This window comes from Hylaeus volcanicus, chromosome 3 (genome assembly GCF_026283585.1).
Source record: "Hylaeus volcanicus isolate JK05 chromosome 3, UHH_iyHylVolc1.0_haploid, whole genome shotgun sequence".
NCBI lineage: Eukaryota > Metazoa > Arthropoda > Insecta > Hymenoptera > Colletidae > Hylaeus > Hylaeus volcanicus.
In genome coordinates this window covers 4,805,694-4,833,672 of record NC_071978.1, presented here as the reverse complement: position 1 = coordinate 4,833,672, position 27,979 = coordinate 4,805,694, and the positions used below count along the sequence as shown (strand labels likewise).

The 27,979-nt window shown below is 43.1% G+C and overlaps 1 protein-coding gene across 4 annotated transcripts in view; it reads left to right on the top strand.

Moving 5' to 3' along the window:
• Positions 1 to 27,979, top strand: part of LOC128874102 (heterogeneous nuclear ribonucleoprotein K) — a 112,908-nt gene that overhangs the window by 5,533 nt on the left and 79,396 nt on the right. The window contains exon 1 of one of the 4 annotated variants that reach the window (XM_054118436.1): positions 10,889 to 11,587. The exons of 2 other annotated variants lie outside the window; for them this stretch is intronic. The gene's annotated coding sequence lies outside the window, so the exon portion shown is untranslated. Of the gene's footprint in view, positions 1 to 10,888; positions 11,588 to 26,560; positions 26,690 to 27,979 lie in introns of those variants that run through there. One more of the 4 variants, XM_054118435.1, reaches the window with a different exon arrangement.

Sequence of the window (27,979 nt, the reverse complement as noted above, 5' to 3'; positions counted from 1 at the left end):
TCTTCTTTCTCTTTCTAACTGTAGTACTCCATCTGTAATATCTCTGCACTGGTTGCACGTCCATACCTTCAAGAATCCCACCCCACTGTTATTGTTTCTAAAGAAATATTGATCTAATCCTACCATTGAAAATTGACTTAGAGTTTAATAACACGCTTTATTCGAAAGTCGTTGGTTTTGAACTCATTGCATTAATTCCCTATCGTTGCGAAATTGTGCAGCGCAAAAGTTGAACGCGACGAAGGCAGTTCGTCCTGTTAGGACGATCGATCGTTCGGCAATTAAACACGCGAGCGATTCGTAGACAGGCAAAAGTACTTAGCGCGCCGGTGCAATTCAAACATCATCGCGATGCACAAGAAGCATGTTGAGTCTGTAATTCCATCAGCGCGACGGATGGCGTAACCAAGGTCAGTAACGAGAGTGGTTTCGCGAAAAATGAAATGCAACTCGAGACGCTGGACTAGAGTAAAAAAACACGCGAAAAAGAATATCATATTATCGTGCTTTGAAGCTTTGCTAAAAAAAAGTTAGGATAGAAATGGGAAACAGAAAGGGAAGAGTAACTCTCGATTCGAAGCAGTAATAGATGAAAAACAATATTCCAAACGTAGCTATCTCTCCGAATTAATTTAAATGTTTTTCCAGATTTTCCCCTCGAACAAAACGTTCAGTTTATTCGAGGTTTCATTTTTGCAATATCGCGTTGAAACTATTTATTTTATCGTCGATGATAATTTGAACGAACAAAAATTAATCGTCGAATGTTTTTAATCGTTCAGTGCACGGTTATTGGAAACTCGGTAGCGTGTTCGTAAATACAGGACACGTGAATTGGAATAATAAAGTAAATAGTCGTATGAATTACGGATTGCGCGCGTGCTCCTGCGAATTAATTATCCCACCTGACTCTCGATTTGCATAAAATGCGGGTTACTTTGGCCTGAATGCTTTCCAGTTTTTGTTGCATCCGAAGTTGCAGTACCAGATAGGCGGTTTCGTAACGTTGTTTACTTTTTCTTCGTTCAAACGAAAGGGAATCGTCGCGTGAATGACGACAACGTCAATTAAAACCACGCGGGACAGCGTTTCAGAATTGTGCGTTATTCAGTTACGCCTGATATTAATCAAAGTATCAGTGGCGCATATCATTCCGTCCCTCTGCATAATTATCGCGTAAATTTTACTTTGATGGTGACTGTAACTCGTCTACCAAACCAGATAAAATTAATTAACACGGATTATGCAAAAGGTATGCGAACATTTTTGAGGTCGTTGAGTTCTTTATTGTTTTTGAATTCTCCTAGAGTTTTAGCTATCGTTTAAGTGGTTTTATGTACAGTTTGTTCCTTTTTACCGAAGTACAGCTGAATAATTTATTTACTTTTTCTGTAAATCTTGCACTGAAATATTTCACTTTGGCTTCGTGTGTATATAATTTATACGGTCGCTTCTGTTTGACAAGTGGCGCTCTATTTTTAGCATTGTCTGTCATACACGAGTTTAAAATGTTTTTCTATGTTGGGCGATTGATGATTTTTCAAGCTCGAAAGTCAACCCAGATTTCTATAAAAAGTAACTGTGGGTGCTCTTTGTCATTCATTTCTAACAATAGTTCCTCAGTATCGGGGATCACAAATAACTCAAAGTAAGCTATTCTTTAAAGGATTTTCCACACGCATACGCTAGAGTATTTTTGAAAACGAGTAATATAAATTTATAAACGATAGTTCAACCCTTTGTGAGATTTATCAAATTGATTTTAGTTTCTTCATAAGATGACGTACACGTCTTAATTACATAATCTCTCTAAGATAATCGATAATGACATGAAATATTACAATAAATGCCTTGCAAGTTTCCCGCAGAACAAAATTCGATCCGTAAAGGTTTAATAACATAGTTCAATCAAGTAACACAAGGGAGGTTTGGAAGCACTGTGATAGGCAGTCCTCCCCTGTGTACACTGGTGAACATGTTTAGGGGTGAGAAAAGAGCATAAACGCGCAGATAATCGTTTCGATGCCTTATCGGGAGAGAGACGCACGTTTTTCCATTTGGGTGCGCGTCGTTTCGGATCTGTGCCATTTACGCGCTGTGTTTGACGAGTTTCACTTCACCTGGGAGAGTGTTTTCCTCGAACCCATGTGGTTAACTGGCACGCCACGAAAGTCAGCAAATCGATGACACATTTTAGTGCGCGCGTCGCGCTGCCTCGTGTGTTTTCTCGCTAGGCGAGCGCGTCAACCCGAAAGGAAAATTCTGTTCCGCTCGGCCGCGTTCTACGCATTCTTTGCGTAATCGATTTAAACGGTTGCATCGCGACGCCTTGCTGATGCTAACGCCTGTTTGTTTACCAACGAATTGTTATGCATACCTGAAACGCTCCATTTACAGTTAGAGGCGGATCCAGAGGATATCTGCGTTGTATTTAACGCTGGGTTGTTTACAATCGCTAGACTGTAAATGGCTGCGTGTGATTACACGATGACTGTGACTATGACGCTATGATACTGGTGATAATTAACGGGACAGAGGCCACACGATGGCAATGAAGCTGATAAATACATAACAATGACCATATGATGAGAGTGATTATGACGCCACGATACTGACGATGATTAAAGAAATGTTTATCGTATAACGATGATGATGATAATGTAATGATGTCAATGAATGTATAACAAACACTGTAGCGAGTGTGATAACTGTGACGACACTGACTTTAATGACTTCGATGCCTGACGATAATAACGTTTCACTTCTTGCACGACAGTACTCCATTTTGCACAAAAAGTGCGCGAGTTCGTTTGCACCTGGTCAATTCAACGCCAGAGCGTACAAATTGGGCTCCCGATCGTTATTTTTATTTTCCATTCGATATAACAATCACCGTGAGAAGGGTCCAGCGTTGCGGAGTTCCGACGTTGACTCTGGTTCATCGATTGAACCGAGTCATTTGTTTGGCGAGCGTGTTCCCGCGATTGCTGTTTTGTAACACTAGGAAGAGGTAATTGAGAATCGGAACGAAGAGCTAGCAACGTGATTGCGCAATGGTAGCAGGTGTTTTTTCAATATCACGGTTGTGATCGACGAAATGGCATGTGCGTTGTGTAACACCGATGTTCTTCGCTACGGCATTCTTGCGTCTAACGGCGTAATAAAGCGGAATTTAGATGGCGTTTAGGTAACGCGAGTGTTGCAATACCTCTAACCGGTTCAATGGCTTATGGCAGTTTTTGGATATCTCCCGAATAGTCTCCGCGAAAGAACAGACAAATTCGTTAAATTCACTCCAACAATTTTATCGGAATCACAGTCAATCCCATAAGTATTCGTACCGTTTATGTTTATCGAAGACATTTGTCTAAACTAATGGATAGGTTTGATGTTTCCAAATACATTTATTACTGTACATGTGTGAGGTTTATTTATGTATTCTTAATATTCTCAAATTTCTTCAATAGAGGACACGAATACTTACGACACTGACAACACTTTCCACACCTTCATCAAGCGATCTAATACGTTCTTCTTCGAGAAATTTATTCTCGAGCGTTCATCGAAATTTAATACACCTAGTTTTATTTACAATATTCCTCCCTGCGGAATTTTAAATTCTTTGAAATTCTCCGACAAGCACCGACGCCGATGTTAACCCCGCGAAACTAATTATCCGAGACGTCATTACCCATAATGCGACTCCACCGTAAACTTCTGAGGGTAATAATGCTTTATGCAACTCCGGCTACTAAATAGTTTAAATTAGAGCGGGAAGTTGCGACGTTAATGGAGCGGGAAGCATCGGGCGGAGTTTAGTGGTATTGTCTTGCTCGATGAGGCGCGAAAGCGGTCGCGCTGACGCTTTTCAGACCCGGAGATTGATTAAAAACGGCTCCGAACATCTTGGTGGTCCGATTGCTTGGGGCAGAGCGAACGCAGCAATTTGTTCGAACAAAAAGTGGCGAAGAAACTCTGTCAAGGAAGTTATGTAAAATAGAACCTCGATTATTGCACGAATCGAGGTTGAAGACCCTTGCAATAATCGAGGTAACCAGTTGCATGAAACACGAGGAAGGGTATAGAATTTTTATGATTGAATTTTGGGAATAAAGATAAGGTCTGTTCCCTCGTAAAGGATGCCGATGATAACGGAGGGAAACGAGAAGAGAAAGGTTCGCGCAGCTTCGACGAAGGTGAACATGTTATTAGCGTTGTATTTTAAATAATAGTCCAAGAGAAAGCAAGCGTAGCCGCGCAGCAATCGACTAATCGATCTAATTACCAGTATTTATTAGATTCTCGACCGGGAAGGACGAGTTGATTCGCCATTTGTACCCATTTATGTCTCTCGCTGTCTTTTCCCTGTTCTCTGATGAGCCACCTGGGGATCTTTGATCTTAATTATGGCATGAATTGGTCCTTGGTCAATAGTAATTGCCTCGTGTACCTTTTCTTTCTTTTATATGTACATACGTTACTTGCGATGGTTTTTTAAAACGATTGCTGAAAATACCTGAACGAACCTTTGCTTTATCTCCTCTAACGACGGAACTATTAAATCAAATTTCGGTTTGTTCATCTTTAGTTGATCTGTATTCATCGTCAAGTCCTTTTCGTTCTAATTTCCATTCTTTAAATTATTTCCTCGAGAAATGTCTCTGGAGAATTCCCTGATGTCGAATCAAAGAAATTACTTCGTCTTCTTACGTAACAAATTTTCTATCGTTTTCCCGTCTCGATGATTCCGAGATTCCCACTCTGACGACCGCGTTCTCCATTTTGGAGAACGCCTGCAGCTCGTTGCCCGTGAATATTCATTCGATCGAGCTGCTTGCATTGCTCAAGAAAATTGCGACAGCGCATACCTCGGTTCGGGTCCCTCTGCCGCGGCTCAGAGTTTCCCTTTTTGAATCTCGCCACCTCTTCCCTCGACTCGTAGTCCTTGGAAGCGCGACGTGTGTACTTTTACAACGATGGAATGCAGCGATTGGCGGTGTCGTTCGTTGTTGATCTAGGTCTCTACCGCTGGAGAACGCCGTCGCGATTCGCATCCAGCCACGCACCGCTCGGTTAGGGCAGACTTGGACAGAGGCTACTTCGTCATCGCTCCGCCACTATTTTTATACTATTTTCTCCGTGGCGTTCTTCGACTAATTACTCGATAGTTGGGATTCTTATTGAAATTCCATGGGTACCTTTAGTATCTATTTTGAGGATCATAAATCGGAGCACGTTGGCTTAGGAACAGGTGGTTCGGTTGCTCGAGAATAGAATCATCTTTGGAAAATAATTCTAAGGGAATGTACGGAGGTCTAGACTTTTCCTTGTAGATTAAGAATATTATTAAAAGAATATATTCTTTTTCAGTAGATGAAATCAAATTTACTACTGTACCACAAGTTTTCTTGCGACGTAGGGGTAATTTTATGCTTCCAACACGTTCTCTCATGCGAATTGCCGTTGGGCTCCCTGGCAGCTGAGCTTCGACGAATTCCCACGATTCCTTGTCCTCTCTGGTCCCTCTCGTGGACGGGTACGATTTTTGTAGATGATCGCAGATTCTCCTGGCAGCACGTCCGCGACGATCGTTCGCTTTGATGCCGCTCGTACGTGCGTGGTTCTGTCCGACAATCTCGCCTTGACGTTTCGAGTAACGCGGGTAAACAGTTTACTGCTCGGTGCACGAGCAGCGGTCGAAACGAAGTGGTTCATTATTTCTTTTTGAATTTATCTGTAGAAGTACGTCTCGTGAAAGTTCAAAGTTCAGAGGAATTGGAGATCTAGATATAAAAAGAAACGAGGGGCAATCCATCTACTATACTATCCCTCAGATTTTAAATTTGAAGAATAAAATTAGCAGTGAAAAACATTTTGTTGGAGCATCGTGAAAATTTAAAATTCGAAGAATCGAGAGTAAAATGCAATTTATCTGGCGATTTAAGGCATTTTTCGATTAAGCGGCGTTACCTTAGGGATCGACTTTCATCGTTTAAGCATCGAACGCGTGAAATTTGTTTCGAATCATCGTCTCTCGTTTCATACGTGTAATCACGTTTCGCTACTGGACGGTTCCCTTTTCACCCTGAATCGCTGCATCATTAGCGGCGGAATAGCGCACGGAACACATTCATCGTTTATGCGAGATAAACGCGAAGTAATGAATAAAATTTCACACGGTCGGTTAGATCCTCGTAGATTGAAATTACGCGGTCGGGAATTTACAGCGCGCGTATAGATCTACGAGTCGATTAATCGTCGTACTTTTTCTCCTGGTGCCGTTGCTGCTTTCGCGATTATTAATCGCTGTTAACCTTATTGCCGTTATGTATACCAGATTACCACCGTTACTGCCACTGGCTTTATTATTCGCTGCTAGTGGAAGTAATGTTGCGACGACAATTGGTAATTGCGTTATCAGCCGTGGTTATTGCAGCAAATTGCAGTGGATGCTGGCACACGTATGGTAACGTTTGGCGAAGGATTTCGATATTGTTGTATTCTCTCTGTTTACGCGAACAGTATTGAATAATATTTATATGTATCATCCGACCGGGCGATATCGGTCATAGTTTATTTAATCATTCGTCTTGGTCAAGGTTCCAGTAATATTTTTCCCTATTTCTCCAAAATAGTAAAAGGATTCGTAATTGTTGGCTCTTCTTCTCTCTTGAGCTCTCTCTCTCTCTTCTCGCTTTTTATCTGTTACCGCGTCTAATTATGTCCACGTCTGCGACGTAAGCCCTTTGAACCACAAAGTACCGTTAAATCGTTTGACCGTGCATGACCGAACGAGGAGAAAGTATCTGAATGTTAATTTTTTTTTTCCCGCGAACCACTCGGGGGTCGGATTCGTTTTCACGTGAAAAATAAGTGTAAAAAGCTGAAACGGCGGGGAGGAACGGTTCGGTGATTTTTTTCAAACGTTTAAACGAAATTGGAAACGTATTTAACCGAACGACGCGTAGGATTGCGGTTTTCATCACGGTTGGATTTCAATTTTATCGAACACGAGTGATTCGGTCCCTCTGACTGGCCAAAGTAAACTTTTCCAAATTGGCATAAATAAACAATTGTAGAACGATGGCTTTCGTTATCAACTATTAAAAAACTATTTTCATAACATGAAAACCTCTGTTGCATGAATGCGTTCGTTAATTTTTATTTCAACGTAGTTCTGTGAGTGGATTAAAAAAATTCCCGTAACTCCAATCAAGGTAGTTAGGAGATCTCGTAATTCTCGAGTATCTCGGTCGCGAAAATTCCATACAAAAGTTCCAAAGAAAAAGTAACGAAGAGCGGCGATCAATGACGAAAATAGAGAAGGAAAAGCAAACAGGCATCGATTACAATTAATTCTCCAAGAATTGTTATAATTACCGTAAACACAATTTCATCGGGAAAAAGGTAAACAATAAGAGGAAAAGAAACAATCGAACGCTCGCGACAAGCAATTGGAGCGACTCAATGCCACAGACCCTTCTTATCCGGCGCGAGTAATTAACGTTAATTAGCGGATAGGCGCACGAGCTTTTTGCGGAAAAGTCGCAAGAAATTGCGAGGTCCCGTAAATGCGCGGCGCTTTCGTGGCTTCTCGTCGGCGTGCTTCAATTAAAGGCTTCCGACAGTAATGACTGTCTGGCGATGTTTACCGAACCGATGAATGGACTGAAAAAGAACAGCCCTGAATAATCGGCACGCGTTCCGCGATCTATCTCGATTCCCGGGTCGCGGATCGATCGCGCTCCCGGTAGACTGGCAGTCATTTCCAGCGATGGGTTCAAGTGTATCGCAAGTTGGGTTAAAACGAGGTGGAGTAGTCGTATGTTGTCAATTTTCAGTGGGGTAGTACATGCAGACACTTAGTGGTGAATGTATGAGTTGACTTAGTTCGCGATTGAAGTGTAACGTGTATTCTAAAGGTCCCGAAGAGGAGAGGGGTTGAATCATTTGAATTGATTGATACCTGTGTACTTTTATCGGGGTAATTAGTGAATATATACACTTATTTGTTAATGTATACACTCACTTGTTAACTCACTCATTTACCAAGCCCTCAGGGGCTGTAGCTGTCTTGTAGCTATCAGGGTTTAGCAATCCTGAGGTACCGGAGCTATGGAGGACCCAGTTGGAGCCCAACAGACTAGTACATATAGGAATACCAGAGAATGATGAAGAGAGGTATGCAAGTGAATGCGAAGTACTGTAAAGCAAGAATTAAATGAATGCAAAGAATGTCTTATAAATCTCAAACTCGCGCACTCATTCATTTATAAAAGTACACATAGCCTAGTTCGTGTATACATATATCGATAACATATATTCAAAAGTACAATCTTCTAATTTAATCTCTTCAGAGACGATTTTTGTTGCTATTATCAAACTTTTGTTCCTTTCATTATTGACAGTAATTATAATTATAAAAACATAAACGTCCACATACGTGACCACGAGCGCGAAGACTTTAAACGACAGCTACATACCATTACTAGCAAAATTACGAAAGTACACTCTCCGGTGACAGTATGCATTAAGCAAGTTCGCGCTTCGACTCTAGTACGGGTTTAAAAGATCTTCGACTCTTGATTTCTCAAAGCGATCGCGCCTAAATGTTTCGCAACGGCGATCATAAGAGGAACGTGGGCGGGTCCCACAGGTGCACCGTACCGCGCGCGAGGGCAGCTGCAGCCGTCCTCATTTCCCAATCGGTTCTCCATCTTCGATGACCTTGAACCTGCCATTGCGCTACCTTGTCAACCGGCGGATCCTCTCGCTTTCGCGGGTGCGAAACTTTCGCTTTCACTTTCAGCCGTGTTCCTGATCCGCGCGTCCTTAACGCACTTTGGGGGGGTGGGGGGGGGGGGGGGGGGTGGAACGATCATTTGCGTTTGCGATTGCATCGCTGTTAGGCTTGTCAGGGACGTTTACGCGAATGAAATTAATACCTCGTTGAATATGAAGAAGGTGGATTAGAAGAATAAATTGATAGAGTAAAGAGTAGATTAAATAGAGTCGAGGTTTGGTGAAGAATGTAGACAAGTGTTGCGTGGTTAGGTTTCTAAATGTCTATAATATTGTGACGATAGAATGCTTCATTGTTTTGATTGAAAGGTTTGCTCGTTTCTATACTTAAAGAGATTCTTTTATGCGAGATAATGGGGAGGGATCGCGGTTCCTGACCAGTCGGGTATGAAAATGAGAATCGGCGCTGGGTCCCCCATTCACGGGCGAAACTAAAGTGGTCAGTGTGCCAAGATCGCACGTAATGGCTAGAATTAACATTTCAAAGAGACTCTGGCACCGACTTGGAAACTACGGGACGTCGACGCTGGCTCATTATGAATCAAATACTTTCATTCAGATTCCCTCGAAAATTCCCACCGAACGCGACGTCTGGCTTACTCTTGCGCACACCTTTTCAACCCTGGGAGTGAATACCTTCTAACACGTTATATCACATGTTGTTAGTATTTGGGTTGTAAACATCGAAATTCTTAAGTTATATCGAACAAAGTAAATACGTGTAAATATTGACAAATATTTATATGAAAACGATGAGTGCGGTATAGAAAATGAACGAAAGTGGTTGCAAACGTGGTATTACTTATAATTCGATCTCCCGATTTTCGGCGAGACTAAGAACCAACAAGGCCGATGAGAAAGTTCGTAATTGAAGCTGCTTTTCAGCTAATTTACCGGGTAAGCGTACAAGCCTTGCCGGGGGTTAGTTTACCTTCGGTTTTTTAGTTGTCTCGAGCGGGTAAATAACCGTCTGGTCTGGTGAGTCCTCTCCGTTGCAGCGTTCCAAATAAAAATTCCTCGGCGCTTGTTTAAATTTCTCTCCGCGCTTCACAGAAACGTGTTCCTTAAAAACAAGGGATTAATGTCGTTAAAGCAATTTCCTCGCCGGTACGTGCTTCGTCACGATTAAATGGGCAAATATCTCGTCTGTTTTTCCAGTTTCTTCCTCCCCAGCGATTCAATTCTTTTCTGCGTGAATTCCTCCTTCGTCCTTTAATCGTCGTGGCTCGTGGATAAAGTTCTATTAGTAATGCCATTACTTTTATTTACGTGTCTTTGAGAGTAAACGTTTGTTCGATCGATTATTAATTTCGTCAAATGTTATTGTTTGGCAACGATCAACAAGCTTTTTATTATGAAATCAACATTCGATTGGAGGGCGTTAATATATCGAGCATTTTGTTGATTGCTTTGTAAATATGAATTAATGGAGCACTGGAGATTGATTTAACATTTCCAAATGTCCGAGTGTTAATATAATTTGGATGCCAAAACAATTTGGCATTCCAACGAGTTCGTAATTGTTTGGGTGAATGATTGGCAAGAAAATTTCTGAATGCATGACTTTTACGCAGTTACGCGAGTTTAGAACGTAGTGAACCGAGAGGAGGAAATTTTCCATGTCGAAGGAAAGCGATAGGAACAAAGAGCCACGTTTTCTCACGATCCTCCTCGTAGACTTCATTCATCCGCGTGGAACTTCGACATATTGCGTACACGCGGAACTCTTTAACCGCTGAAAGATCCTCGTGTATATCGCGAGATTCCCATTTAAATGCCAGGAGCCAATCGACGGGAATGAGGCCGTGGATTCGCGTGCGTGCTTAACCTCTTCGGTGCTGAATTTACTTTCTTTAAAAAGGATACACCTCGCGTGTCTCGGGTTATTTGCGATTCCATAAACATAATTGAAATGGAAAATTAGAATTCTTTCGTGAAATTTAATAATCACAATATTTATCGACCTACTTGTAGACTAACGATTAATCTAAATTTAACATAGCACGTTTAACTATTTATTGCGCGTGAATCGAGGTGACTGGTAATGTAACATCGCTTGGTGAAACAGAAAATTTATAATTCCGAGTTTTCGAAATTGCTTTCGCGTCAATGCCAGCTGGCGTATCAAGTAGCAGTAACAATAAAGAATGCAACAAAGTGTCTAGATGTTCCATGCCTGCTTATATAACGATAACAATAACTAACCTCAACCTCGATGATAGAAAGAAGCACAGGGAGTCTTGAATCAGGCTTAGCTATTAATCTATGGTCTACTTTCGCGTAAGAGCCGGGTCTGGCTTAGTCGATGGAAGGAAAGTACAGTCGAAGTACAACAAGTAGAACTCGGTTATATGCAAAGATTTTAGCCCGAATATACGCCAAGAATCATCCCCACTGGTTACTGTATAGATACTTGTGCAGCACCGCTTTGAAGTTCGGTGGCCGAGCGCCAGCGATTCGAGATGGGATCGGTCGTTTCCTGGAATGAATTCCTGGCTTAACTCAGCAAGATTTCTTTTTTTTTCTTTTTTTTTTTTTACAGGTAACAAAGTGGCGGGTAATAGGGAAATCTGTGTACGATAGCGTACGGAAGGGGGATGTTCTATCGCGGTCAGATCGATAACACGAAGCCCAGAGGGCGGATGGTGGAATTATTGCGAAGTCAGGATACTTGTGGCGGGATGCGCGCGTTCAAGTGAGATCGACGATCCGAAAAGTGGCACGGAAGGGCTTAAAGGGCAACCACTCGCGATACAGGCGACCTGAATTCTGAGGAGTCGGAAGGGTAACTGTTGGTTTTTTGTTCAAACGACCCGCAATAGACTATGGCTCGTGACCAAATAAAATCCAAGACAATCTTCTCATAGTTTCACTCGAGCAAAAGTATTTTCTTTAAAAGTTTTATTTCTTCACAATTATTATTCAATGTTTGCAGGGAGTAATGTATTTTTCTCTCTGATCTGTAAATTATGCGACATCGAGAGTGTTTGAGATATCATTTTCTTATGCTAAACATTAAAATAAACAAGAGACTTCAGTGAATCTTTAACGTCGATAAAATTTTGTCGAACTGACGTTCCTTCTGGCTCCGGTTGTCCAATTAATTGAAATTAACGAGCTTTTACTCCAGTTCTGTTGTCGAGTTGTTTTCCGTTGTTCGCGAAGTTTCACCGACGCAGAGATTCCTTTCAGTGTTATTGATTTTCGTCTAATTGGAACTTCATCGCGGAATACGGTGTTATCTAGTTTCTGATTCTTCGTTACACACGGTGGGCCCCTTGACGAGAATCTTCTTGATACTTCAAGCACGCCATTTCGAATTAATTTGAATTTAACAAGACTCTGTTGCTCCTTCGTTTTCACTTGGTATGCCAAGTGTTTGTGAAATCGACAATAAAATAATTAGACACTTTGATTTCTGCTCTCGGTGAGCGGTGAGCGTAAAACAAAGTGTTAAAAAGCTAATGATTTTTTTTTTTTTGTAACTGTAAATAAATATTGTGCTCGAATCGTAACCGATACAAGTGCTCAGTTTTCCAATATCTGCACTCCACTGGTACTTAGTTGGCCTGTATCGACGATCGAAACACCGATAAACAAAAAAAATTATATTCCAATATAAATATACCATCTCAATTAACGTTAATCCTCATCCACTGAAATTTATCGCAACAATTTACTGCTCCGACGGAACAATTTTATTCCGCAATTCGCAGTAACGAAGTTACACAAACAACGATATTCTATTAAGGCCCATTATCGTCCAAGGCAACGCCAGTTCGCAGATTCAATGGAAACGATATTAAAGCGCCCAACGTAACAATCTGCGCTCGTTAAATTCGCTATTCTAACTGGTTAGATCAATACATCTGAACCTGGAAGCAGCCAATTCAAAATGAACAATAGCCTCCTCTATCGTCAGCCACGCTTATTCCTCAAAGTTTCCTTTATGAAAGGACATTCTACGTTGCTTCCTTAAAGCTTCGAAGCTTTCAAGCTTTTCGCTAATGAAAAATTGAAATCAGAGGTGGAAGTTTCAATTTGTAGATACTTGGACGTATAGAAGGCCACCTAAAATTGTTCATTTCGTAATTAATACGCTATTTGGTATCTAGCTTTTATGTTGCTTCCAATAAAATGTCATTCGAATGAAATTTTGCTTATCTCCTCGTCGCGTTTCCTCCAGCACAGTGGCCACGGTAGCAGTGACTCCACTGCGAGAGATAGAACCGTCTCTGAATTATTGAGGATGGCGTGCCACTCGTTGCGCTGTCCTCGCAACAGAACCGCCTTTCCGTCTGTTCGGTTGTTTCCAGTACTGCCTTAATGTTACATCAAACGATCGGTTCCCTGCGAAAGAGAATCGAACCGACTCCCCCACCGCTCCTCTTGTACGAGCTCGTTTCGACCACGGTTGGCGAACACCTTATGTCAGGTATTTTTTTTAAACATCTGTCGTCGTCTCGATACGGTGCCTTCGACAATTAACCGCAATTTTCGATTTTTCTCCGAGGTTGCGTTGTCCAAATTTTCACGTAGAACGTCGTCAATTAACACGTTGACTGCCAGACTGATAATCGTGAAAATTCCTACAAGGAATTTTGTTTCTGTATAATTAGAAATTATCTTTAGAATTTACCAATCCTATCGAAATTAATTTTCATCGACACCTCGCTTTCGGAATTAATTTATTTATTCCTCAATGAAAATCCTTGTCACCCATATGCGAGCATCGTGGCAGTCAACGCGTTAAATTAGTTCTTTACTTGCAATTAGTCTTTATATTTGCGACCACTGCTCGACCGATTTTAACAAGTTTGAGGTATATGGGACACACTGATCGGTAGCTTCAGTGTCAATTCATTGAGTGTTTGATAGGGACGTCTAGACCATTCGTCGAGATCGCGAAGGACGTGTGGGTGCCGTCGAGTGGGCGAGTCATACGATTTCAGGTCATCTTGCACTCATATCGGCTTTAATTGAGACGCTCGTTAACGGGTACGTGCTTGTTAAAATTTGAGCCGCGCCCTCCTCTTCTGCACAGTTCTCGAGCGTTTATTCAAGCCTCGTTCGGCAGGATATTATACATGCCCACCCCAAGAAGACGCGACTTTTGATCTGGCGAAATGTTTTCACTCGACTCGGCCCCAAACTCTGCAACTACCCCACGGGAACCCGTCCTGGGGGGTTGTTTTTGCGAGTTTACGTCGAGTCGACAGTTCCTGCCAAGTTTGGATAACTTGAAGTTCACCAAAATGTTTAAATAACCAAGCTCTTCTGTATCCCTTCCAAGCTCGTCCACCCTAAAACTGCAAACACAAATGAAACTGTAAATAAAACTCTTCGAAAACAAAAATGAGAACGACGGCGTTTAACCGCAACGTCTGGGAGCGGTTTAAAGCGCGTGAACGCGCACGAAGAGCTCGCTTAGGCGAGGGAATTTAACTCAGCCGCGTTTTTCAGTGCCTCTTTGGCGCGAGTGGAGAAGAGTGGCGCATGTGGGACGCCTAGATAACGCGACAAGTGCAGCGGGAGGCGCGAACGCGCGACATAGGTGTGCCAACGACATGGGCGATGGTGGAATGTTACGCAAAAAGAGGAAACGAAAAAAAGAAACGAAAGGAAGGAAATACACACATCGTCGGGGGCGCGTTGCATTCGAAACCGTCGCGTTAGGTAATTCCGCGAGCGCGAATTGAAAATGGCGGCGCGGCGCCCGGAAAGAATGCGATTACGTGTTCCGTAATGGGTAAAAAGCGTACCGTTGGTAGGAATGCATCGTACGACTCGGGCTATGGTTGATCTCTTGAGTAATCGTCGACGATGACGCGCGGTTTGATTTGCAAGACGTTTTACAGATCGCCGTGCCGCGCTGGCGCCAGTCTGAGAACGCTGGATCGAGACACTTCCTCCTTTATTTCGCTCACCGCGGATGCAAAACTCTACCTTGACTCGATAGTCGACGGGGGATATTTATAGATCGTCCTGTGGCTCGTAAATGTGCCGTTTTACGGGCCTTCGTGAACTACGAAGCTGTAATTTCGACGCGCGTTTCCGGGGAAATTGGACGTTCGAACCTGTTGGAAGCTTTTTGTGGGAACAAGTCTACTGGGGAGGTTTTGGCGAGGGATTACGCCGTATTGCTTGGTAAATTGGGGAACGCGTGTGAATTTAGATGTTCTTTTTGAAAGTCTATTTTTATAGATCATCCAGTTCGATATCAAACGAAGTACACTATTTCTTCGTTTAATAAAAGATTCAGGTTATCCCCACCACTTTTTGAACCTCGTACACCATATCAGACTCTTTAGAGAGGCTCCATTCACCAACAGTTACACTTTGTTATATCCCAAGCGATAGAAAGCTCGATATTCGATATAAAAACAACCCTGTGACTGCATCCACGAAATATCTTCGTGCCCTCAACTTATTTTCAGTTAACCACGTCCTTCGACCTCTCATTTTCGAAACTTTCCAGCATTTATTTCCTAATAAATATTTCCGTTTCGTGGCATTACGCTCGTTCCATAATCGTCCACCTTTTATCCTACGCCGTTTTTCGCGCTCGATGGGTGGGAGGGGGTGGTGGCGCAACCTTTCGCTGGTTCGTCTTATCACTTATTGAGCACTCCTTGGCCGTAGTTCGAGCAACCGGGACAGAATCGAATATTTCTGTGCTGGCGTAATTTGTTCATAGTAATGTACACCGTGGTACGGCCGCGATATTATGCCATAAACGCGTAAAACCGACCTCATTACGGATGGCATTCTCGCGTCGTCAACTCGGACGATCGATCACGCGGACACACTTAGCCGACAATTTGAACTTATGCAACACTTTGCCTTCGTACTTTCCTAATTACGGGTTGTTGGTGCATCGATAATGGATCGGCCAGCCGTTCATTCCGCGAATCTGAATTAGGGCTGCGCCCTGTTGGACGTGGAATTAAATATCGCGGCCAGGCTTGGGGGATGATAGTTATGTGTAAGTGGCGTTCGGAGAATAATTGCCGCGACATTACGATTGTTGGACGCTCTTGGGAACAATTTATATTCTGGAGGTAGTTCTGAGAGATTGATGGCTCGGTGTATGATGATTATGAAGAGTCTTCAGATGTACATAAATGCAAAAGGTCATAGAACATCAGCAGTACGTGTTACACAGTTGAGAAATTAAAACGTACTTCCATTTATATTTATATTTCTTTTCTGTATCTGAAGATCTGAAGTAAAATCGCGAATAAAAGCGCCCCATTTTTTAAATGGAAATGAATTTCTTTCCCTTTATGTTTTTCCCTAAGAATATACCAAATTCCTGTTCAATTTCGCCACGAATTTTTGCACACTTGCTGTGGAACGGTTCGATAAATCGCTGCGACTCTATCCGAGCCCTTGAGAGTTTCTAATTCAGTGCAAACACACTCGACTCAGTCGGTTTAATTATATCGAGCTTTCCACAGGTGTCGTACTTTTTACACGGTCCGCTATTAGGCGAAATCTCGGCTCATAAATTTTCCAGCGGCCTGAATCCGTGTTTCAACCGAGCGTGACACTTGCTACCCGCATCCTTCGGTGGTAAATTACCACGAAGGTTGCACGTACCGTAGAAGGATGGGCACGTAGGTGAAGTCGTCGCATACTAGGGCAGGATATTGCGGGGAGATAGGACGCGAAACATTCCGCTCTGATTGTTGAGTAATGGGGCATATGAAATGAGTCAATCTGGCTGCGAGTAATTAAGCTCCGTTGAAAGTGAAAAATGGAGAGCCATATTTCTAACGCGACATTTTACGAGAATACGTGAAACAGAAGTTAAGTAATGAAAGGAACATTGTCAAAATTAAACGATGAGAGAAATTACCTGTAACCAGTATCGTGCGAAAGAAAAAGAATCGAGAAGAATACATTTACGAAAAATATGCTTGATAATGTCCGGAGTGTAATAATTTATTTATGAGCTCCAACGAGTAGAAAATCCTCTGTACGTGATTTTCACTTACTTTTAATTCTGGGATCGCGTTCTCTTTGTCTCGTGGACCGTGCAGCTAACATTTAGGTTTTAACCGTTCCAATTTGCCTCGAAATCGAATCTGTCAAACGACCAGCGAATAGAACCAATTTTAAACCACTCATACGGTAAACGCAACCGACAAAGTGCGTAATTTTATGGTTAACAAGGTTCAATTTCAAGCCTCTCGAACACCGAACGAGAAGAAAAATGGTAATTGAGCTATCCTGTGTGTTTCGTGGCCACGTGCGCTCCCCCTCCGACCCCGCTTAATCATTTTCCGCCCATACCAATTACGCGTTACTTTCCCAGCCCTTTGCGCTCTCCTCACGGCGACATATACAATGCAACTTGTTGTTAATTTTATGGTAGCGCTGAATTAGTCATGTAAATGAATGAAACAGAATGCTGTAGGCATATTTAAAGAGACGTATCAAGGTGGGAAATGAGGTTTTAAAAAATTTCGAGGAAAATTCAGGCATTTTTCAATACAAATTTCAGAGGATATAGAAATTATTTAGGTGTTCCAATTTATGTTTAAAAATCTACGTTATTGGCCAACTGTGTCAGAGGTCGTCGTACTCCTCCATACTTGATGTATCATGAATTTAGAAAATAATGTTTTGAAACATTGCGAGGAAAATCTAGGCATTTTCCAACACAAATTGTGGAAGGTATAAAGATTATTAAGATATTCGAATTTATGTTCAAACATGTTCGTGGGTCTATTTTTCCGAAGGTGATCGTACTCGAGGGTATTTTAAATCGATGGTAGAATTAAAAGGAAAATTCATGAAATCGTGTAGCCTTCTTTTACCGCGTTCACCTGTACATAATCCCTCGAGACGATGGATATACGTAGAGTACGGAGAGAAAGCGACGTCTAGAGAGCGCCAGGGGGTTGGAGGGGAGGGTGGATTGGCGTCGTCGGTCGAAGGAGAGAGGGTGGATATCAAATATGCTCGGACAGATGCGTCGTCCCACAGTAGTTTGCCATTCTTCCTCGTCGGTTTCGCTCTTTCCTTTTCTCCTGCAACGGGTTTTCACTGTTCACCCTGTCTCGCTGTCCTGCCTTGCTCCGTTTTCAAGTTCCCTCCGACCTGACCACGTGTCCGGACCTGCTGGCTCTTTCTACGTTTTTTCCCGCCGTGTAATTACAGTTTTCAGCGTGCGTTGCATGCTTGCCAGAAGAGTTCACGTACTCTCGAGTGCTGGGAGTCCGCGACTCTTGAATTAGGCGTGAAAGGTGGCAATCTAACGTCACTCGGGCGTCAGTCAGACAACTCCCTCCTCCAACTATTTTCGTTTCTTTTATTCCGCACGAAAAAAATGCTTCCTTGTGCGTCCAGACATCCGTTCAGCAATTTTTTTTTTTATTTTTTAATCATTTATTCCGCGAGGTGCGTGTATAACGTTTACACCGAGGGGGTGGAAAAAATGAGGGAGTGCTGGTTGAAACGATACAGGAAGGCGGATGTACGGGGTGTCTTTAAATTACATGGGGTAGTTTGGCCAGTTCTATGTGTAAATAATGAAAACAAATTTGTTGCTCAGAGGAAAGTTATATAATATTTTGTATAGGATGAGGGTAGCCCGGCGCTTCTCAGGGAAGAACTAACGCATGATCGTGCTGCCCTGATTTACACAATCATGTCTTCCGATTGTAACTTACCCATATAGGATGATTATACGAATAATTCGTAACAGTTACATTTCTAGTTTTCCCTTATCAAAGCTTTACGATTCAGGTTCTAAATATGCTTTATCACGAATCGACCAGGATCGTCTTTTATTCGTCACTGGAGGTTCCTACTTGCGCAAGAATTTTTCTTCATCCCTGGTGCACAGTTCCTACTTTTTACGGAGGTTGTCTCAAACCTTATCGCCTCGCGTCGACGTAACCAAAAGTGGAAGCAATCGATGCAAATACCGCGAAATAATGGAAAGATACGGGGAGTATACCAGCCAAACGAGTATCGCGGATCGATAGAGTTGGCGCTGGAGAACTTCCGGGTGATTTGAAAAGAGGAATCGACGACGCGCGAACCGGAATGGCCGTTGTTTGATCGATCGATGGACCACGGTCGAATCCGCGAATGATCAAAGCCGAGAATCCAATTTATTCATTGCATTTCGTTCGAGGCATTGCTCCGCCAGGAAGACCTTTAGAGTCTGTGCGCCTCCCTCCTTTCGGGTTATCCGCCTTTAAATATTGAACTTCGGCTTTGGTGAAACGTCTTCCTACATCCTTTCGATCAGCACTTTCTTCCTGCAGCCACGTTTCCCGTCGACTTACGACTTCTCTAATTTCCCTGGATATTGATCTCGTTCTATCTTCGTTCCAGCCACTTGTCTGCTGTATGAATTATGCAGATGATTTCGAACACACGGTGATCCGATTATTTCCCCGATCCGCTCACAACGAGACGTCTCGGCTCGCTCCATTTCCATTGTGTCTTTTCCGCTCGTCACAGTCGATCATTTACGTCTTCTCATTTTGGGATCTCTGATTCCCGTGCATTAATCAAGAGCACCGAGCGTTTGGATAATGAATATAGTTTCAAGAGTCTAGGTTCAGTTCACGAAGTTTTTCCATGGCGATTAATTATTTCGTACCTTTTATATTTTTATTATCTGATCACTACGAATTTTCCTAGAATAAATTTGGGTTGTTCGTGTTAATTTGGGGAACGAGTAGCAGCGAGTATATGTACGTCGAGCAATAAATTTTGGATAGCATCCAATTTCCTACGCGATACTAGTTGACGGATAGCAATCAATAAATAGCGCTGTCATCGTCCACACTTCAGGCTCTTGTCGATATTCCCGACCATGAATCGCTGATAAGCCACAGAAACCATCGAACAAAAATATTCGCATCCTTCGATATCCCCCCAAAAAAAATAAATTTTTTTTATCAAAATCAGATCCACCGATTCAACGGACCGTATTCTCCGGGACCGTTTTGATCGAAATACGAGCTCCGAACGCGCATTTATTATTCTAACACCGACACACCGTGACCTCGTGTGTAATCCACTATTTATTCCCAAGGCCACCTCGTAAAGTACCCTCGCGTGGAAATCCCGCGAATGTTCAGCCCCGAAACGCGAAGCGTTACCGAAATCTTCAAATAATTGAAAAACGATCCATCTTTGATGCCTCTGAGGGGGTCGATGGTAGCCCCATCCCCGCTGGAGACGCGCGTGCATCCACTCTCTCGTTCGCCGCGCTCCATCGAGTTCCTCGCAGCCCCTCTGGCCTTCTGTCGAAAGCAACACGAACAACGAGAGCTGCTACCGCGTTGGGAAGAAGTTTCCCGATGCCTCGACAACAATAACTTATGCATTCATAACGACACGGGCCAGATTAGGTTCCGCGGAAGACGGCCGTCTCGTTCTCCTTGGTTTCCGCGAACCTCGCCCACCTCCAGCCGAAGGGGGTTGCCGAGGAAAAATCCCAGGGGCAGCTAGATTCGATCGAAATCCATTTAACTTGCCGTCGCGGATTCGATTCCTAAGATTCGCTCGTGGCCCGTGGCAAGGGAAGAAAAGAGACACAGGGGGTTGGCAGAGGGGAGGGACGAGGCGCGATTAATTATGCAGAAAAGCTGCGATCGATGGCGGAACGTGCCCCCGTAAAATATTGATACCACGAACAGACTCTACCACCATAACCGTTCTCTGTTCTCCACCCTCGATCCAACAACTACTGGCTGTGCTATTTCGCTGAGGGCCAGAAGGGTTGGGGGGCGAGGAGGCCGCGCGTGTGCGGGGAGACGCTGGATTACACTATGAGCGACGATAGTTCGACGAAAAGAAGGGAAAAATGGGAGACTCGATCGATGGAAATTCGCTTAATGATCCGTGGCCTCGAAGAAGGGGATTAATGGAGGTGGGAAGTGTTGAAGAAATTGATTTTAACTTTGCTGGGTGAGGCATATTTTGACTCTATTTTAATTTGTCGAAATGATTTATATTCAAAACGGAAGTAAAGGAAACGAGACGAAGAAATGTATTTTATATATTCTTTAGAAATTATGCACCCTGGAGAAACTGACTTTAACTGTGGTGGGTGAGGTACCTTTTGGCTCAATTTTAATTTGTCTCAAATATAGATTTTCGGAGGGATCTTCATTTAAAATGCAAGTGAAGAAAATGAGACGAAGTATATATTATACTTGTATTCTTTAGAAATTATGCACCCTGGAGAAACTGACTTTAACTGTGGTGCGTGAGGTACCTTTTGGCTCAATTTTAATTTGTCTCAAATATAGATTTTCGGAGGGATCTTCATTTAAAATGCAAGTAAAGAAAATGAGAAGACGAAGTATATATTATACTTGTATTCTTTAGAAATTATGCACCCTGGAGAAACTGACTTTAACTGTGGTGGGTGAGGTACCTTTTGGCTCAATTTTAATTTGTCTCAAATATAGATTTTCGGAGGGATCTTCATTTAAAATGCAAGTAAAGAAAATGAGACGAAGTATATATTATACTTGTATTCTTTAGAAATTATGCACCCTGAAACGACGTGTATTTATATTAATTAAAATTAAAACAGGTATAGTCGTCGTATTCTGACCCTTTTCCGTCCTTCCTTTGTGAGTACACGATGAATAGGTTGTGGATTTGATCCATTTAACGAATGAGAAAATACGAATGAAGGAACATATAGAACGTATGCAGAATGTATTTCGTAGATTAAGGAGGTATAGGAGTCTGCAACACTGTAAATTATGGTATTCTTCTGGAGTGCGTGGAAGCCGTGTATTGCAAAATGATGTTTATTTATGAGCTCTATCTGAAAGCACAATTTACGAACGTGTCAGCAACAATTCTGAAAATACATCTCTGATAGATATAAAATTACAAAACAAATTTCAGATCCGTTTACATGTAGATTTACATTGGATTTTATTTTATGAAAAGCTTCTACAACCGTAAAATAAAATTTACGGTAATTCTCATCGAATGAGAATATTTCATCAATTCGTTTATTTTACGCATTGCATTTTACACTTGGCCTTTATTTTTGATATTTGCGCGTTAAATATTGACGCGATCTGTATTTCAGTTTTGTAAAAGCGTTGGGAAAAAGCGATAGCTTTCAACGAACGTTCGAAACAATATTATTTCACGTTTCTTCAAATAAAATATATTTCCATGAGTTCTTCGCGTTCCATATCCCTGCCGGAGTGCGAACAGAAAATAGATTAGACGTTCGCGATATATCGACTTTTATTTCTGTGTCGCGACGAACGATAAGGCATTCCGGCACGCAATAAATGCGATAAATTTGCAGTCCGACAAACAGTCCATCGAGCAACCAGAACGCTGACGCGAGCAATAAGTCGCACGCGCCTTTGGCGACTGACAAGAAATATGATTTGTTATTCTTTGAAAATCGATAAAGAAAGAATATTTAAAATGCAATGACCCTACGAAGCTTCTAAAGCAATATTTATTCTTTATCGATATTATTATTGCATATACTGACTACTCATAGAACAAATTTCCTTTGGAAGTCTCTTAAAAGACTCACGTTTCAGATTTCTTCCTAATTCACTTCCTAAGCGTAAGAAATTATCCGTCAGTCGGCAATATTGGGTAATAAAATGATATAGAGATGTAAGATAAAATTCAGAATAAAATGGGATCGACGCTCAACAATTCGGCGCAGTGGTCCAATTGCCCGTTGCCAATCTCCACCTGTTTCCCAAGGTACTCACCCAGCTAATTTCGCAACGAAGGCACTCCGCTGGAAAAGCATCAGCGACGCGAATAAAATACAATAACCCCGCGATAAACGTATACATAGAGACGGAGAGAAACAAAGGGACCCTTCCCCGTCTCCTCGCCCTCTGGTTCGCCAATCCTTGGACTCTGCGGTCGAAGGATGATGCCCTCGGGCCGTGAGAAAGATTCCACGGACGGTTTTCCTTGGAGCAGCCGCGAACGTGGCCAACCTAACCGCGAGCGTCGTTTCCCTCCCCACCCTCGCGCGCTGAAAGCATTTTTTTCGGCTTTGGAAACCGGCTCCGCAGGGACCACGACGGACTCCCCTGCGCAGGACAATGGACCTGTTCGTCTTCCTGCTGGCGAAACTTCACGCTCCGTGCGAAAACCATCGTCCCGCGCCGCCATTGTGTTCCACCATCGGGATGAATGAATTTTACGACCGACTGTTCGTCGCTACGCGGTCTCGCGTTGGATCCTTGACTCCAAGAAGTCGAGGAACGCGGCCAATCGCCGTCCACCATCGCTTAATGTTCGTTTATATGTTTGCATTCAAGAAACCGAAGGCGAGGTCGCTTCAATCGGCGTGATTGCGTTCGAGTATCCTCGAGGAGGACTTACTCAAGAAGAGGAATGTTTTATTTCAATAGTTGCTCAGAGGAAGATTTCCCGATAGTCCCGAAATTCAAGCGGGAAATTGATGAGTACTCTGGACTGAATTATTAAATAAGAAAATTAAATAGAGAATGAAAAGTACTCTCCCGATCAAAATGCCATTGTAGCCTAGAGGCTTGCTGCTTCCTCCCTTCTAGTCTACAGTTTTACAAATTTATTCGTTTGTCTTAATGAAAGCGCGATTAATACGACGCGATTACGAAACAGAAGTCAGAAAGTGTCTCACAGAAGAGAAAACGCTGAAACTCGTCGACGCGAGGTGGATAATCAGCGCATCGAGCCGTACATCCGTGTATTTTTCCGGGAAATGTGTTGCGTTCGATGAGTTTTGTCCCGGAACCAGGGGAAAATGAGAACAATTATCGTTGTAATAATTCTGTGTCGGCTATTCAGGTAATGCGAGATCGTTTGCATTATTTAGCGACCTCGTGTTCGTGCAGTTCTGCGTTCATTGCTGGATACAAATTTCGAGCGACGAATAAAAGATGATCAATTTTATATACGTTGCTCGCGAAATAAAGTGCTCATCAGGTTCGGTTTAAATGGTGTTTGGTGGGAAACGTTTCGAAATTCTTGAGACATGATCAAATAAAAACGAGCATCTAAAGCTATAAATAAAAATTGACGTGAAGCTTTAAATATACAATGCTTGCTCCAGGACCAAAACGATTGTCAAGAATTTGAAATTTTTCTTTTATTTATGAAGCAAAACTCGATACCAAAATGGTAGAAATTTATTGATCCGAAACATCGTGAGGAAATCGCTCCGTTATTATGGACCCGATGGTTTACGACTTGAAATCATTGCTGGTCTCCATCAACGACGACAAAGAGCGCTGATGACGTTTCCTTGAACGTTTCACGCCTACGGAGCAAAGCAACCGAAGAAAACGATAAATTCTTCGCGGCCTCCTTGCTCCTCTTCTCACCTCGGAGGCTCTCTATATTTCTCCCTTCACTCTCCCTTTCTCCTAGGAGTTACTCGCGATTTCCGTTCGTTCACCCTTTTCCGGTCATCAGCCTTTGGTCTCCCTCTCCATCGCATTGTTGTCCCTTCGCGGTTCACTTCCGCCATTTCTTCTCAGGATTCTCTTTCCGCGGTTCGTGAAAACTTCACTCTTGGATATTTGTTTTCCCTATTGCAAAATGTTCACCAGTCTCCATATTAAATATTTTCAAGTGTTAAGAACACAAATGCTCGATAAATCAGCCTCTCCGTCAAGGATCATAGTTCAAACACGTTTCCCTCCACACAGTTCTCTTTAGCATCGTCTCCAGCGTCTGCCTAGCAATCCTGCTTCATCGCGATATCGAGTTCCTGTAAGCTCCACTTATTGGTAATCGAAATCTCATTCTCTCATAATTGGGAATGCAATCGCCGAAGCAAATTTGAACTGCGCAAATGAAATTTGCGGCGGAGATTTCAATGTTCGCACCGGTCGAGGCTCGCCGCTCGTAGATACACAAACTCCCATGAAATAAGAACTCGAGTTGATATTAACAACTCACCGCGAATTGTCGAAATCGGTTAACGGGGATTTAATTGTGTTGCATAATTTCCGTGGAACGTGTTTGCTCGAATCGGCGTTAAATTTGGAGTGCAAATTTCATCTATATATGACAGACGTTTATCTTCGTACCTAATAGTAATTCAATTAAAATGAGAATTTAATTGGGATGCGATTACTCTTGTATAATTTACAATTTTAAAACGATTTAAAACTTCGAACAAGTTGCGGAGAAGTACTTTTAAATTATATACATTCTTTCTGAGAAAACTTGATAAAGTTTGCAAACTCGAACTCAGGTATAGAATTTTAAAAATATTCCGAAAGTTCCCCTAAGAGATTCGAACTGTTTCAAAAGGAAACACTTCTTTTTGAAGTTTGACTTTATTTACGGTTTTCAAGCAGTAGCCGTTCGCAATGGTCAATTTCAGCAGACGATTCCGATCGATGCTCGAGACAATCGAACGCGGTACATGCGATGGCGAAGCAATCATAGATAATGCAACGCTGGCTGATGCACAACTTCCTCGAGAGTTTTGAGTGGATTTTGATGAAGTTCAGTTGGAAGGCGTTCGCGCAACTTTCGTGATAAATGACCCCCTGGGGGATTTTCGCAGCGTTTAGACCGTGAATCGCGAGAACGCGATACCGTACGGTTAAGATCGTTTGGAAAGTCGTCGAGAATAGCCGGATCCAGATATAGTGCCTCGAGGATGGTTCATGGTCATGGATTTAGGCGACTAGCATCGCGAGATTTATTACGCGATCATGGGTGAATTTCAATGCGCCTGTCCGCTGAAAATCGATCCAGACCTGCGAATATTTTTCGTATTTTCACCTCCTTTTACACTTTTCTGACATCTTTCACAATTTTTTGGCGGTTTATTGGAATTTCCGTAGGTTAGATAGATTGAATCGATCGGACCACACGAATTCTGATAGCGAGACTTTCGATGACGGTGTGCACGTATTGTTTCCAACTCTTTCCACCCCTTTTCATTTGGTGATTGTCCAAGGCACTCGTCTCTCTCAATTTTCTGGTGGTCTATTGCAATTTGCGTAGGTTAGACACATAGTATAGATTGGACCACACGAATTTCCAACGTGGAAAGTATCTCTTCTATTTCTAGCCATAGTAGAAGTTAAGTTCCACGAAGCATCAATTCTACGTTCGATTCGAAACGAAGTGACCTGAATGTTCGTAGTAAAACCTCTATCCTTCTATCACGAAACTCTGTCGTGCCCTGAATTCGATCTTCTGCAGACCCCTCAAACAAACCCAACCCAAATTCGTCATAAATATTTTCCCAAACGTGTCCCGCGCGTTTCTAGATTCAGCCAAAGCATCCCCATAGACATTTAACAGGCAAATGTTGCGTAATAAAAATGGCGTAAACGCAAATCCAAGAAAACGGGGTTTCGTCCGCGAGAGCGTCAGGGAGTCGCGACGCGCTGGTGCCCCCTCGGTCGCAGGGGGTTGTGCCAGAGGTTGGTGGTGGTGGAAAAGGAAGAAGCGGTCGCCCTCGAGAATTCCGACCCGAGGTTATAGCCGCTAATCGTGGCATATGCGTGGTAAGGGAGGGGAGAGACGAAAGGTAACGCGCGGCAAGGCAGACCAAGGTGGTTGATATCGACCGTGGATGTTGTTGATGCAAACGGTAACCATGGGTGACACGGGCCGATTGACCAATTGCGGTGTTCACGGTGGCCGTACCCGACCAATCGGCGCACGTTGTGCTGCCGGTTTTTTGATTGGGCGATACGGGGGATAAGAGGCCAGTTCGAGGCAGCCGAGACCCACAAACAGACGTCGAGACGCAACGGGTGGACGTCGTCGTCGTCGTCGTCGTCGTCCAGCTAGTGGAAGAACTTCGTCGACCGCGTCACCGATGTCCTTCTTCGTCTTCACCACCTTTGGATTTGGATTCTCAGTGTTCGTCCCTGGTCTGTCCTGTGTAAGCCTCTCTTCTTCACGCTTCCTCCTTGGCACCGCCAGCTGATCAGTCAGCGTGTTTGAATATTTCTGCACCCAAGACATCCTCACTCTGTCTCTTTGCACAGCCAGGTCACGTTAGCGTCCTTGCGTAGCCACCCGGGATCCTCGCTGGTGGATCAGGATGTTTGCACTCGAGACCCTCGCGTTTTTGTTGCACCGTTAGAGGACTCTCCGATCTCTGAGTGTTTGCGTAGACCTTGCCTTTCTATTATTTTTGCTGCGCGGCCAGGTAATCCTTGCGTCAGGGTGTTTGCGTCTGGAGTCCTCATATTTTTCGTTGCACAGTTGGAGGACTTGGAGCGTTCGCGTAGATCTACCACCTCTGGTCCCTATTCTTTTTGCTGCACAGTTCATTCTTGCGTGAGGGGTTTTGCACCCAAGATCCTTCTTTTGTCGCATACCTAGCCGATCCTCTGGGTTGAGTCTGTTTCTCCACCATCTTCTTGATGGTCAGCCAGTTTATGCGCTCACCTAAGATCGCTTTGTTCATTGCGCAGTTAGTCTACCTTTCGATCTAAGTATTTTGCGTACATCTCTGGAAAATTTCTACTTTCCCACCGTCTCGTTGGTTCAGCCTTTCGACCAGAATACCAATCTTCTGCTCTGCGCACACCTTCCAGGCGATTCTCTGGATCTTCCCGCAGCTTTGTCTAGGTTTCTTTGTCGCTTCGCGTTCATTGTTCCCCACCGTGTTTCCAGAGCTTCCACGCCACTATGCCGCGGGTCTCTAGCCTGGATTGTTCGTCTGTCTGCGACGAATTCCACGAGTCGTCTAATTTCGCGGCTTCGTGGACCGGACGTGCACCGCTATTCAGAAGTTTGGCGCACGCGTCGATCATCTCAAACAAACGAACCTTTGTCCAAACATGTACGAACGTTTCACTGTTGATGCTATCTTTGTGTGTTGAGTGGGTACTGGTCAAGTGGCGAGGGTAAAATTGTAATTGTATTTGGATTTAGGTGTTTTTAGATGTTGTTCAAACATGAGAAAACTTGGTATAAATTCGATGTTTATAGTGCAGTGATATTTAATAAGTAATTTCCCGATTTTTATTAAGATTCAGAAGTATTCATCGAATGTGCAGTGATTTTTCGAATTGTTTGTCTGCCCGCGAAAGATTCTAATTTCCAAACGAAACCGTCGACATCCCGTCGAAACTCAATCGATCAAACACGGCGAATCCAGCAATAGCGCAATCAAATCAGTCTGCCTTCTCTCGCTTCTCGTTCCTTTTCCATTTATCAAACG